A 12086-nucleotide genomic window follows, 5' to 3' on the forward strand; every position below is an offset into this window, starting at 1 on the left:
TTTAGTTGCCACGGAAACTGGTCAGGGGATATGCATTAGGAATATACAACAAACAACAGAAAAGATGGGTGTATCCCTGCTGGCAAAGAGCCTGCTATCAAGTTGGCAGCCCCAAGATACAGGAGAAAAAGCATTACACTAATGGCTTGTGTAGTATGTGTTAAGTAATGATTAGCATATGACAGCTTATTCTGTTTATTACCCTTAATATTCTTTGTTACCTAGTGATAGTTTTGTAGATGCCAACACTGAAATGAATGAACTGAGAAATCAGGAATACCCATTAATGTCTACCACATGTATAATGTACTGTATACTTGCAGGTAAAGAATATTTTTTAGCACACAAACACAATTTACAAACAATTACATGACAAAATACATATTGCAATTTAGCAAGAGTATATAGAATTTCTAGCATTTAAAATCTGATTGGTACTATAAGAGAAATGTTACAATCATGTCTGAATTCTAAAACAAATGCATTATTCTGTGACTTCTGCGACAGAGTTCAGATTGCCTGAAGACATTCAGGACAGATCACATGACCAAACTCCTGGGCCTTCGCATGTTACAAGCTTGGGCTGACCAGCTGATTTAATGATTTTGTATTAGCTTCCTAAAAGCCCTTCTATAAAGACTTTGTATCATGTAAGTCTTGTCTTTGTTGTAGAATGGTACATGAATATACTAAATGGCATATCCAACTGTATTATCATTACAATTACATTTCATAAGTTTTTTTAATAATGGCAGGTAAAAGGTATCTGACTTGCTTGATTGCTGTATGCATCCTATTCTTCCTTTCTTTCAATTGTAATAAATCTTTACAGGGATGCTGTTGCTAGACCATTCATTTCAACAAAAAAAATCTCCTTCAAAGATTATGTGTGCATTTAACATATTCTATGCATGTTTTTTACATGGAGATAAGTAATACATAGTAGGTAAGGTTAAAAAAAAATAGTCCATCCAGTTCAACCTGTGTAGGTGTACGTGTGTCAGGGTCTATAATTATTTCCCATATCCCTGTATGTTGTGTTCTTTAAGATGCACGCCCAATAATCTTTTAAAAATATCAATACTGCCCAGTGATAACACCAATTGTGGAAGAGCGTTCCACATCCTTATCGCCCTGACAGTGAAGAAAAAACACTGCGCAGCTTAAGGTTAAACGGCTTCTTCTCCAATCTCATTGTGTGGCCCCGTGTCCTCTTACACTCCCTGAGACTGAATATTTTTTCCTACGCTGGGATCACTATTGAGGTATTTGTAAATCGCTATCATGTCCCCTCTCAAGCGTCTGTTCTCCAGAGAGAATAAATGTAGTGCTTGTAGTTGTTCCTCGTAATTGAGGTCCTCCAGTCCCCTTATTAATTTTGTTGCCCTTCTTTGGGCTCTCTCTAGCTCCAGCACATCCCTTTTGAAGACTGGTGACCAGAACTGAATGGAATACTCCAGATGTGGCCTTATAAAGTGGCAGTAATATAGTTTTATCTCTGGAGTATATCCCCTTTTTTAAGCATGCTAAAATTCTACCGGCTTTGGTAGCTGCAGCTAGACATTGCATGATTTTTCTCAGTCTGTCTTCTACTAGGACCCCCAGATCTTTCTCCATCCTTGATTCCCCCAGAGGTTCTCCCCCTAGTGAGTAGTTTGCATTTATGTTTTTTGCCCCCACGCACATTACCTTACATTTCTCCACATTAAACCTCATTTGCCATGTAGTTGCCAACCCCATTATTTTATTCAGGTCTTTCTGTAAAATTTTCTATATCCTGATATGAAGTTATTGCCCTGCTTATTTTTGGGTCATCTGCAAAAACTGGGGTTGAGCTATTTATCCCATCCTCTATATCATTTTTGAATAAATTAAACACAATTGGTTAATTGGTCAGAGCCTTGGGTACCTCACTTACCACTCCAGACCAGTCTGAGTACATGTTATTTATAAACACAAAAAAAAAGACCTCTCCTGCGCTCAGGTGTCCATGAACTGGATATGTGGTGCAGCCACCTATAGAAGTAATGCCTAGCGTCTTGCAGCCCTCATTTGAACAATGGGTATTCAAGCTAAAAAAACAGAAAAGAAAGAGGGCGCACCAACCTAGTGCATTACCACTGATAAACTTTAATGCAGTATAAAAACAGTAAAAATTTATACTCACAAACGAGCTAATAAAGATAGCTTTCAAAAGGGCGCAAAAACGCTGTTTCTGTGGATCGACACCCCAGGACCTGTTGCTGAGAGGATCAGACCAGCGCAAATGGCTGATGGCTTATGCGTTTCGGGGGAGCACCCCTTTCTTCAGAGCCTAAGCGGGCAATGGTTGGTCTCTCCAGAGAGAAGCGGGCAATGGTTGGTCTCTCCAGAGAGAAGCGGGCAATGGTTGGTCTCTCCAGAGAGACCAACCATTGCCCGCTTAGGCTCTGAAGAAAGGGGTGCTCCCCCGAAACGCATAAGCCATCAGCCATTTGCGCTGGTCTGATCCTCTCGGCAACAGGTCCTGGGGTGTCGATCCACAGAAACAGTGTTTTTGCGCCCTTTTGAAAGCTATCTTTATTAGCTCGTTTGTGAGTATACATTTTTACTGTTTTTATGCTGCATTAAAGTTTATCAGTGGTAATGCACTAGGTTGGTGCGCCCTCTTTCTTTTCTGTTACATGTTATTTATAGCCACCCTTTGGACAAGCCCCTGTAACCAGTTTTCTATCCAAGAACAAACCTTATTGTCCATGCCTGCAGACCTCAGCTTGTAGATTAAGTGTTTATGCGGAACTGTATTGAATGCTTTTGAAAAATCCAGATAAACCACATCCACAGGCCTCCACCTATCTAAATGGCAGCACACTTCCTCAAAGAATGTTAACATATTGGTCTGGCAGGAATGACCCTTCATAAACCCATGCTGATTGCTACTAATGATATTGTTTTCTTCAGCAAATTTGTGGATATAGTACCTTATCATCCCCTCCAATAATTTACCTACTATTGATGTTAGGCTGACTGGCCTGTAGTTTCCAGGAATATGTCTCTGCCCTTTTTTGAATATTGGTACCACATTGGCTTTTCTCCAATCAACTGGTACACTTCCTGTCAGTATGCTGTCCACAAAGATTAGGAATAATTATGATTAGGAATAATGGTCTAGCTATAACCTGAGTGAGTTCTTGAGGACTCTCGGGTGTAAGCCGCCTGGTGATTTATTTGTGTTAAGATTATTTAGTCTTTTCTTGACTTCGGCCTCTGTTAGCCACAAGGGTACGTCCTGTGACGTGTTACTTATAATAGTTATAGTCTGTATACCCCTCCTTTTCCTGTGTAAAAACTGAGGAGAAGAAAGCATTTAGTATAGTTGTCTTCTCGGTGTCATCTGTAACCATCCTCCCATCATCGTCTTTTATGCGGGCAATGTGCTTTGATCTCGCTTTTTTACTATAAATATTTCTAAAAAATTCCTTGAGATTTTCATTTACTCTCCTCTGCTTTGTGTCTCTTGTAGTCTTTTTTAGCCTCCCTGATTTTGTTCTTACATGTCTCGTTGCATAGTAGGCTGCTTACATAATTTGTAATAAAAACATCTTTGCCATTCTGAAGCTTCCCTCCAATCACTTTGAAGGTCCGCTTTAATAAGACTTTTACATTACGGTTCAGCCACCCAGGTCTAACCTTTGCTTTTCTATATTTATTGCCCATTGGAATGCACTGTGTGATACCTTTGATTAACATGTTCCTAAAGCATTCCCATTTTTCTTCTGTGTTCATTGTTTCTAAAAATTGGTCCCAATCGATGTCTTGTAGTATTGAGCACAGTTCAGAAAAGTTTGCTTGTTTGAAATCTAGTGTTCTTGTGCTACCCTTGTGCCTCCTTTTCCTATGATTTATGCTAAATGTGATCGTCCTGTGATTGCTAGAACCCAAGTTGTCCCATATTTCGAAATCTGAGATCAGACTTGGATCATTCGTAATTATTAGATCTAGCAATGCATTCTTTCTAGTCTGGGAATCCAACAATTGAGACATGAAATTGTCCTGTAAGACATTCAAGAAATGACAGGCCTTTAATGAGTGAGCTGTCCCCTCTGCCCAGTCAATGTGGGGATAATTGAAGTCTCTCATTATGATGACATTTCCCTGCTGCGCTGCCATTTCTAACTGTGATAGGAGGTCCAGCTCCTCCCCCTCCTTCATGTTGTGGCGCTTGTATCATACCTCCACTATTAATTTCCCACTTACCTCTTCTCTTTGAAGTTCGACCCACACAGATTCCACCTCTCCCTTGTCCCATTCACAATGGAACTCCTTTCTACCACCCTTACATCATTTTTTACATATAGACACACCCCTTACACTCTTCTACCTTTCCTGTCCTTCCGATACAAGGAATGCCCCTAGATATTTGCTAGCCAGTTTTGTGAGCTGTCAAACCAAGTTTCTGTTATTCCCACAAAGTCTAAGTCCTCCTCATGTAATAGCAGCTCCAGTTCATCTTTTTTAGCTAGGCTCCTGGCATTTGTGTATACACCTCTCAGTATTGTATGAGTGCATATTAATTTCTCCTTATGTTTTCTCAGGCTTCGTTTTTGATTTGTCCACTCATTCACCCCGGGATTAGATGTTACAGCTATATTATCACTGACTCCACTATTACTCTCTATCCTTTGCTCACTGCCGGCTATCGCTTCCTCTGAACCCTTCCCCTCAACACCTAGTTTAAAAGCCCCTCCAACTTCGTGGCCATCTTTATTTCCAATGGAGCTGCACCCTCCACATTAAGGTGCAACCTGTCCCTAATAACGAGCCAGTAACTGACTGAAAAGTCAGCCCAGTTCTCCAGGAACTCAAACCCCTCCAGTTCCTCAGTCACTTGTTCAGTTCCCTAAGCTCTTTCAGCTTCTCTGGTGTGGCTTGAAGCACAGGTAGTATTTCTGAGAATACTACCTTGGAGGTCCTTCTCTTCAATCTATTCCCTAAGTCCCTGAAATAATTTTTTAGGACTCTCCACCTTCCTCTCACTTTGTCATTGGTGTTAATGTGTACCATGACAGATGGGTCCTCCTCAGCCCCACCCAATAATCTGTCCATCCGATCAGCGATGTGCCGAACCCGAGTGCCCCGTAGACATACCATTTGGTGACCACGGTCTTTGTGGCAGATTGCTCTCTCTGTCCTTCTGATAATTGAGTCCCCTACTACCAGTACCTGTCTAACCTTTCCTGTATCCCTGTCCTCCTCCTTACTGGAGCAGTCACACCCCTGGCAGCAAGGGGAGGGCCCCTGCTCGAGCACTGCCACCCCTGAGCTGATATCCCCACCATCATGCAACTTGGCATATTTGTTTGGGGGTACCAACTCAGAACTGGTCTCCCTAGTGCTCTTCCCTCTACCCCTCCTTCTAAATGTCACCCAGCTACCTACCTCTGGCTCCTGTGCCTCCATATCTCCACCCTCCGTTACACCGCTTTACTACTGCTGGGTAATGTCCAAGCTTCCTTCCAGGTTGCCTATGTTTCTCAGTTATGCCACCTGATTCTCCAGAACCAGGATCTGGGTTTTCCAAGAAAAAACTCGCTCACATCTCGCACAGCAGTATTCGCCCTCAAAAGGCTCATCAAGGAATGCATACATGGAGAAAACCACCTTTGTTAAACATTCTAAGGCCCTGAGATTGTCACCATCTTGAATGTGATATAAGCAGCCCTACCCTGGCAGATGCATAAAGGGTTATGTAGGGTTATGTAGGGAGGTGAGGGGACAGGTGGATGACAGGTGGATGAGCTGACAAGGATTAATTAGATACTCCCAGAAGATACTAAGGGCGGTGTTATGGCCTATACACATGATCAGGAAATCATACGAAAAATACCACTTTCAAAGCGATCGTGCGATAATCTGATCGTTTGTGCACAGCTTTCTAGAGCCGATCACGACAGTTCATCCGATATTATCCAATGGGACAAGCACAAAAAAAACAAACATTCGTACAATGCCAGATTGTACAAACTTTGTTTAATCAGTACAGTTGTCGTTCAAAAATACAATACAAATACATCACTTCAGAATTTTTATTCTGTCGTACGAGAATTGTAACTTTAGTAAACTCTTTATCTTGGAAATGAGATTAGCATGCAAAAAAAAACAAAAACGGACGATCATTTGTCTGATAATCTCATCATGTGTACCAGGCATTAGGGAACTGAATCTGTCTGGAGTAGCCATTGCAAGTTATTAAAAAAATATTTATGCAAAAGAAAACCACTGCAAGTAGCATTTTAAATACTTGTTTTTTGGTTCTCTTACCTGCAATTTCATACGTTTGTGACCGGATCTCTTTAAAGTATCTACTACAATGCACCAATGCTCTCCTATATTATGCACTTATTAGAATTCCGATTGCCTGCCTCAATAAATTCTTAGCATATAAGCATATATTTGTGATGTCTACATTTTAAAAAGTCTAGTTAATGAAGAGTAAATAAGAAACATTTCTACTGAATATTCTAATACTTCAAATGACTTGTAAACTAGACAGATGTGGAGCTGTCACATTTAAAAGCTTGTTAGCTTTTGTGATGAAGACTCTGGTCACTGCACACCATTAAAAAGTCTTGGTATGCCTTTTGTTTTCATCTTGTGTCCTTTAGGCAATTGACTTTGTTTGTATTATTTACGCAGTCTGCATGAGAATAGATGCCTCCTTTGTAGGACTGCATGCCAATATTTGTCTTTATTCTAAAGGCAGTAATTTTAAGCAATCTCTGAATACCAGTCATCTCATCAAGCACAAGAAAACTACAAGGGAACCTACTGCAGTTTAGAAACACATCTAATTCTATAAAGGTCCTTTACATGTCAGGATTAAGCATCTTCTGCTATGAGTGTCAGATTCTGATAATGGATAAGGGTTGCAAGTTACATAAAAATGCCCAGTGCCCACTTTATATCCTAAAAACCTTCTTTTTTGTTAATATTGTATCAACTGAAAGCCCTTAAACTTTCATCCAGACCTGCTACTTAAATACAATCCCAAATGTATTAAACAGGTTTCTTTTGTACCGAGTGCATGCGCATTACCATAAGTACAATATTTTCCAAAACGTTAGAACTTTGTTCAGATAAGAAACTCATCCTACTACCTTCTTGTCACAATAGTTAAAAATGATCATCGCTTTGATCCCACTTTACAGTAAGAAATTGAGTGAATGTTCTGAAAAGGAAGATTTTTTTTAACAAAATTCTACAGATGTATGGCCAGTCTAAATGAATCTAGGCTAAAGGTTATCATTATCAAAATGTATGATTCTCAGAATTACACACTATTAAGCTCATCTTGTGATTCCTGTTATTGTAGGAGTGTGTGGATAAGAACATCAAAAGGAGGATCACAGTATGGAAATGGAGGATGTCAGAAGCAGGACTACTGTCTTTAGCCTCTGACTGAATGCTTAACAAGAGCATTACATTAAAACCTGGAAAACACCACTAGTTTTAGGTTGAACCAAAAAAACTGACATCTGTCAGACCGGCTGCCAAACACACAGGCTGAATGTTGGCTGTTTTTTATTGACCCGGCCGATGTCCCCAACATTCGACCCATGTGTACTAGGCTTTAGCATGACACAGGGAAGATACATGGTACAAGAGTGCATACTTTGTGTGCACAATCAACAAACCACATTTTCTCCATACAAATTACCAACACCATTCATTAAGGTCAGGGTATGTGTTTTCTACATAGGCTCTCCAGGTACTCCAAATTTCCCACAATATATTATTTTGAGCCAATAATAATTTAGGTACCAAAGAATTACAATGGATATTTTGTACTGTAGACATGTGGCCAATAGATCTAGCAGTTACAGCACAAAAATAAGAATAAACTTTTCTATTTAGTTATTTAATGTGTCAAGGTGAGAAATGCAGTCTTCTCGGTCTACAATTTTATTAACTAGCATGCAGTATTGCAACACTGGAGTCCTGAGTTCAATCCTCATTCTCCCCCAGATTGTGTAGGTCTATTCCCAGTGCTTTGATTACTGCCTACAGTTCTCAAATCAAATGGGCTTCCACCAAAATCTGGCCCTATAGTGACCCTGGTGTGTAACTCAATAAGAGTTCCTTCTAAGCTAGAAACTAATACTAATGATCAAGGTGCTTAGTAAGGTGTTGAAAAATACAAATTAATATTTACTGCTTCAGCCGTGTCCCTAGATCAGTGGTCCTCAACTCCAGTCCTCAGGACCCACCAACAGGCCAGATTTTAAGTATTACCTTGGGGAGATGCAGACAAGATAACTGCAATCACTGAGCAGCAAATGATATCACCTGTGATGTATTTCAGTTATCTTGCAAACCTGGCCTGTTAGTGGGTCCTGAGGAACGGAGTTGAGAACCACTGCCCTAGATAATAGTTCAAACCTTTAATAACTGTAATAACTGTAGTAACTTTAATAATGATTTAGTCCAGCCAATCACATTCTGTATATAACAAGGTAAAGAAATAAAATGGATTAAGGCCTGGACATCAAACTTCCTGAAGACAGGAATATCCTATAGACATGTTCAAGTTTGTTTTCATTTTGCTATCGTAGTTACTGTATTTATGTCTTCCTTACACCAAAGATTCTGTAAATTGACACAGTGAGAAAATGTGCTTTTTCTGTTAATGTAATTCTCTAGGAAAACAACTCTCTGCTCGATGAGGATATTAAATTGGGACATATAGGGAAAATACAGTCTGCGAACATTCACAATGAATGGAAAATGAGAAGTTGGTCATGCAGTCAGAGCCTTTTCTGGAGTGTGATCTGTGTAAAACAGGAGTGTTATGAACAGTCAGAGCCAAAAATAAAACATTCGGCAACAGATCTTTTTATCTATCTATCTATCTATCTATCTATCTATCTATCTATCTATCTATCTATCTATCTATCTATCTATCTATCTATCTATCACCTTCCCTGGGATCACAGGTTGGCATCTATTGCTCTCTATAACAAAGAAAAATAGAGCCCAAGGGCTCATTCAGATGCGTGCTGGGACCCGTTCCCTGAGCCACTTTTTGCTGCATTGTACATTTACCTCTGTGCTGTATGCAGGCAGCCCATAGAAGTGGATGCAGATGAGTAGCTGCGCTTGGATCTGTACACCCGCTCCTGCCTGCATACAAATTTTTGACAGGCACCTATGTCTGAGTAGCCACTACGTCAATATCCACTTCTATGGGCTGCCTGCATACAGATAGATGAACAATTAAGCAAAAAGTGGCTCAGCATGGAGGACAGGTCTCAGAGCCCATCTGAATGAGCCCTAAATAGAATACAATTTCCCTACTCTACTGGTTAAATCAACTCATGAGTATTTGGATGATGTCCAGCTTGCTTGAAGCATGATTACAATAACAAAACTCTTGGAGAGTATACTCTTTTTGACCAAGAACTACAACCCTAATTTCATAAAAGCTGAGGCGCTGTGTAAAATCTACAAAGAAACAAAATGCAATAATTTGCAAATCTCATAAACCCATATTTTATTCACAATAGAAAATAGAAAACATGTTTAAACTGAGAAAATTTACCATTTTAAAGAAAAAAATAAGGTAATTTTGAAATTGATGGCAGAAACTAATTAGGATGATTGGCAACAAGTGAGTAACATGATTGGGTATATAAAAAAAGCATCTTAGAAAGACAGGGAATGTCTCAGAATTAAGGATGGGCAGAGGTTCACCAACCAGTAAAGTCCCAACAAGGGGTAACATAGGTCACTTTAATAGTATGGATTATAGTGATGTGAGTACCAGAATGCTTGACTTCTTCGTGTAGATCACTCCTATTCTCCCTTTATTTTATACAACATAGTACTTGTTGTAGCTACTGAGATCATTAATTTAACAGGTAAACATGCTAACTGCATAAGAGTGGTTCTCTGATGAATGGGTATGGCCCTGAAACATGCCAGTACAATGAAGATACTTTTATTAACTGCTCCTGTGACCCTGGTGAGTGATCAAAGCCAACCAGACAGTTTGAATCTCAGCTGGTTCAGAAGGGACCGGCCGGGATTCAAACCATGTATGGGCAGGCTGATTGTACCCAAGTTGGTAGTTTGATCAACTTGTGTACTACCAGCCTGTTGGATTTATAAAGTGATTATTGGCTGCAGGTATAGCCGCTAGCAATAATCAATGTGTGTTCTCCTAGAAGGGATGGCTCCCTGTGCCCCCCCCATCCCGACCGCCACCGCTATAAGAACACAATAGTTCCACAGGAGGGATTCCCCCCATCAACACCACAGGTTGCAGGAAAGAAAATCGCTCCATCTATTGCCAGCTCAAGCCACTTAATTATAAGTGTAATTTTCTTATTTTGATTTATTAACCGGTTTCCGATCATGTCACGCAGATATACTGTGGCGCAATGGCTCTCCTGGGCGAAATTCCGTACGGGTACGTCCTACCCTTTTTCGGCCACCGGGGGGGGGGGGTACGGGGGACCCGATGCCTGTGGCCGGCGGGCACGATCGCCGCCAGCCACACGCGATCGCATGCACAAGCGCTAACACGGAGATCTGTGTGTGTAAACACACAAATCCTTGTGCTGTTAGAGGAGAGGAGCCATATCGTTTGTTCCTACTAAGTAGGAAGAACAATATGTCTCCTCTCCTAGTCAATCCTATCCCCATACAGTTAGAACACACTGAGGGAACACACATTTAACCCCTTGATCGCTCCCTAGTGTTAACCTCTTCCCTGCCAGTGACATTTACACAGCAATCAGTGCATTTTTATAGCAATGGTCAATGCCAATGGTCCCAAAAAAGTGTCAAATGTCTCCGATCTGTCCATCGCAATGTCGCAGTACCGATAAAAATTGCAGATCACAGCCATTAGTAGTAAAAAAATAATAATAATAAAAATGCCATAAAAATGCCATAAACCTTTCCCATAGCTTGCAGACGCTATAACTTTTGCGCAAACCAATCAATATACGCTTATTGCGTTTTTTTTTTACCAAAAATATGTAGAAGAATATATATTGGCCTAAACTGATGAAGTAATTTGTTTTTGTTTTTTTTTTAAATTGGGGGTATTTATTATAGCAAAAAGTAAAAAATAATGTTTTTCTTTCAAAATTGTTGCTCTTTTTTGTTTATAGCGCAAAAAACAAAAAATGCAAAGGTGATCAAATACCACCAAAAGAAAGCTCTATTTGTGGGAAAAAAAGGACGCAAATTTAGTTTGGGTACACGACCGTGCAATTGTCTGTTAAAACGACGCAGTGCCAAATTGTAAAAAGTGCTCTCCAGCACACTCTGTTGTGGCTCATTACTCCAATTACTTCCTGGGAGAGCTAAAGGAGATTAAGCAATCAGATTTGAATGTGTATGGTCTTCGTTAGACCATTCCTTAATAAAAAAATTACAAATCCGACATGGTCCTACCTTGAGAAAGTTAGTTCAGAATAAGGAAGGATGCATAACTGGCATTGTAGAACATTAAACATAAGCTACACAGTGAAACATATAGCCCCTGTAATTCTCCATATTCCAGCAAAAAGACACATCAGCATTGGGAGCGCCAGAACACATGCAGCTGGAATGTACAGTGCCTTGCAAAAGTATTCACCCCCCTTGGCATTTTTCGTGTTTTGTTGCCTCACAACCTGGAATTAACATGGATTGTTTGAGGATTTGCATAATTTAATTTACAGAACATGCCCGCAACTTTGAAGATTTTTTTGTTTTATTGTGAAGCAAACAACAAATAGGACAAAATAACAGAAAAAAATCAATGTGCATAACTATTCACCCCCCTAAAGTCAATACTTTGTAGAGCCACCTTTTGCGGTTATCACAGCTCCAAGTCGCTTTGGATAAGTCTCTATGAGCTTGCCACATCTTACCACTGGGATTTTTGCACATTCCTCCTTGCAAAACTGCTCCAGCTCCTTCAAGTTGGATGGTTTGCGCAATCTTTAAGTCTGACCACAGATTTTCTATTGGATTCCAACACGTTTCCCCTTAAACCACTCAAGTGTTGCTTTAGCAGTGTGTTTGGGGTCATTGTCCTGCTGGAAGGTGGACCT

General features: G+C 40.2%; 1 protein-coding gene across 2 annotated transcripts in view; it reads right to left on the reverse strand.

The window, feature by feature from the left end:
* SPNS2 (SPNS lysolipid transporter 2, sphingosine-1-phosphate) overlaps window positions 1–12086 on the reverse strand; it is a 184366-nt gene that overhangs the window by 52381 nt on the left and 119899 nt on the right. The gene's annotated exons all lie outside the window — the stretch shown is intronic.

The sequence above is a fragment of the Aquarana catesbeiana genome, linkage group LG02 (assembly GCF_042186555.1).
Source record: "Aquarana catesbeiana isolate 2022-GZ linkage group LG02, ASM4218655v1, whole genome shotgun sequence".
Classification (NCBI taxonomy): domain Eukaryota; kingdom Metazoa; phylum Chordata; class Amphibia; order Anura; family Ranidae; genus Aquarana; species Aquarana catesbeiana.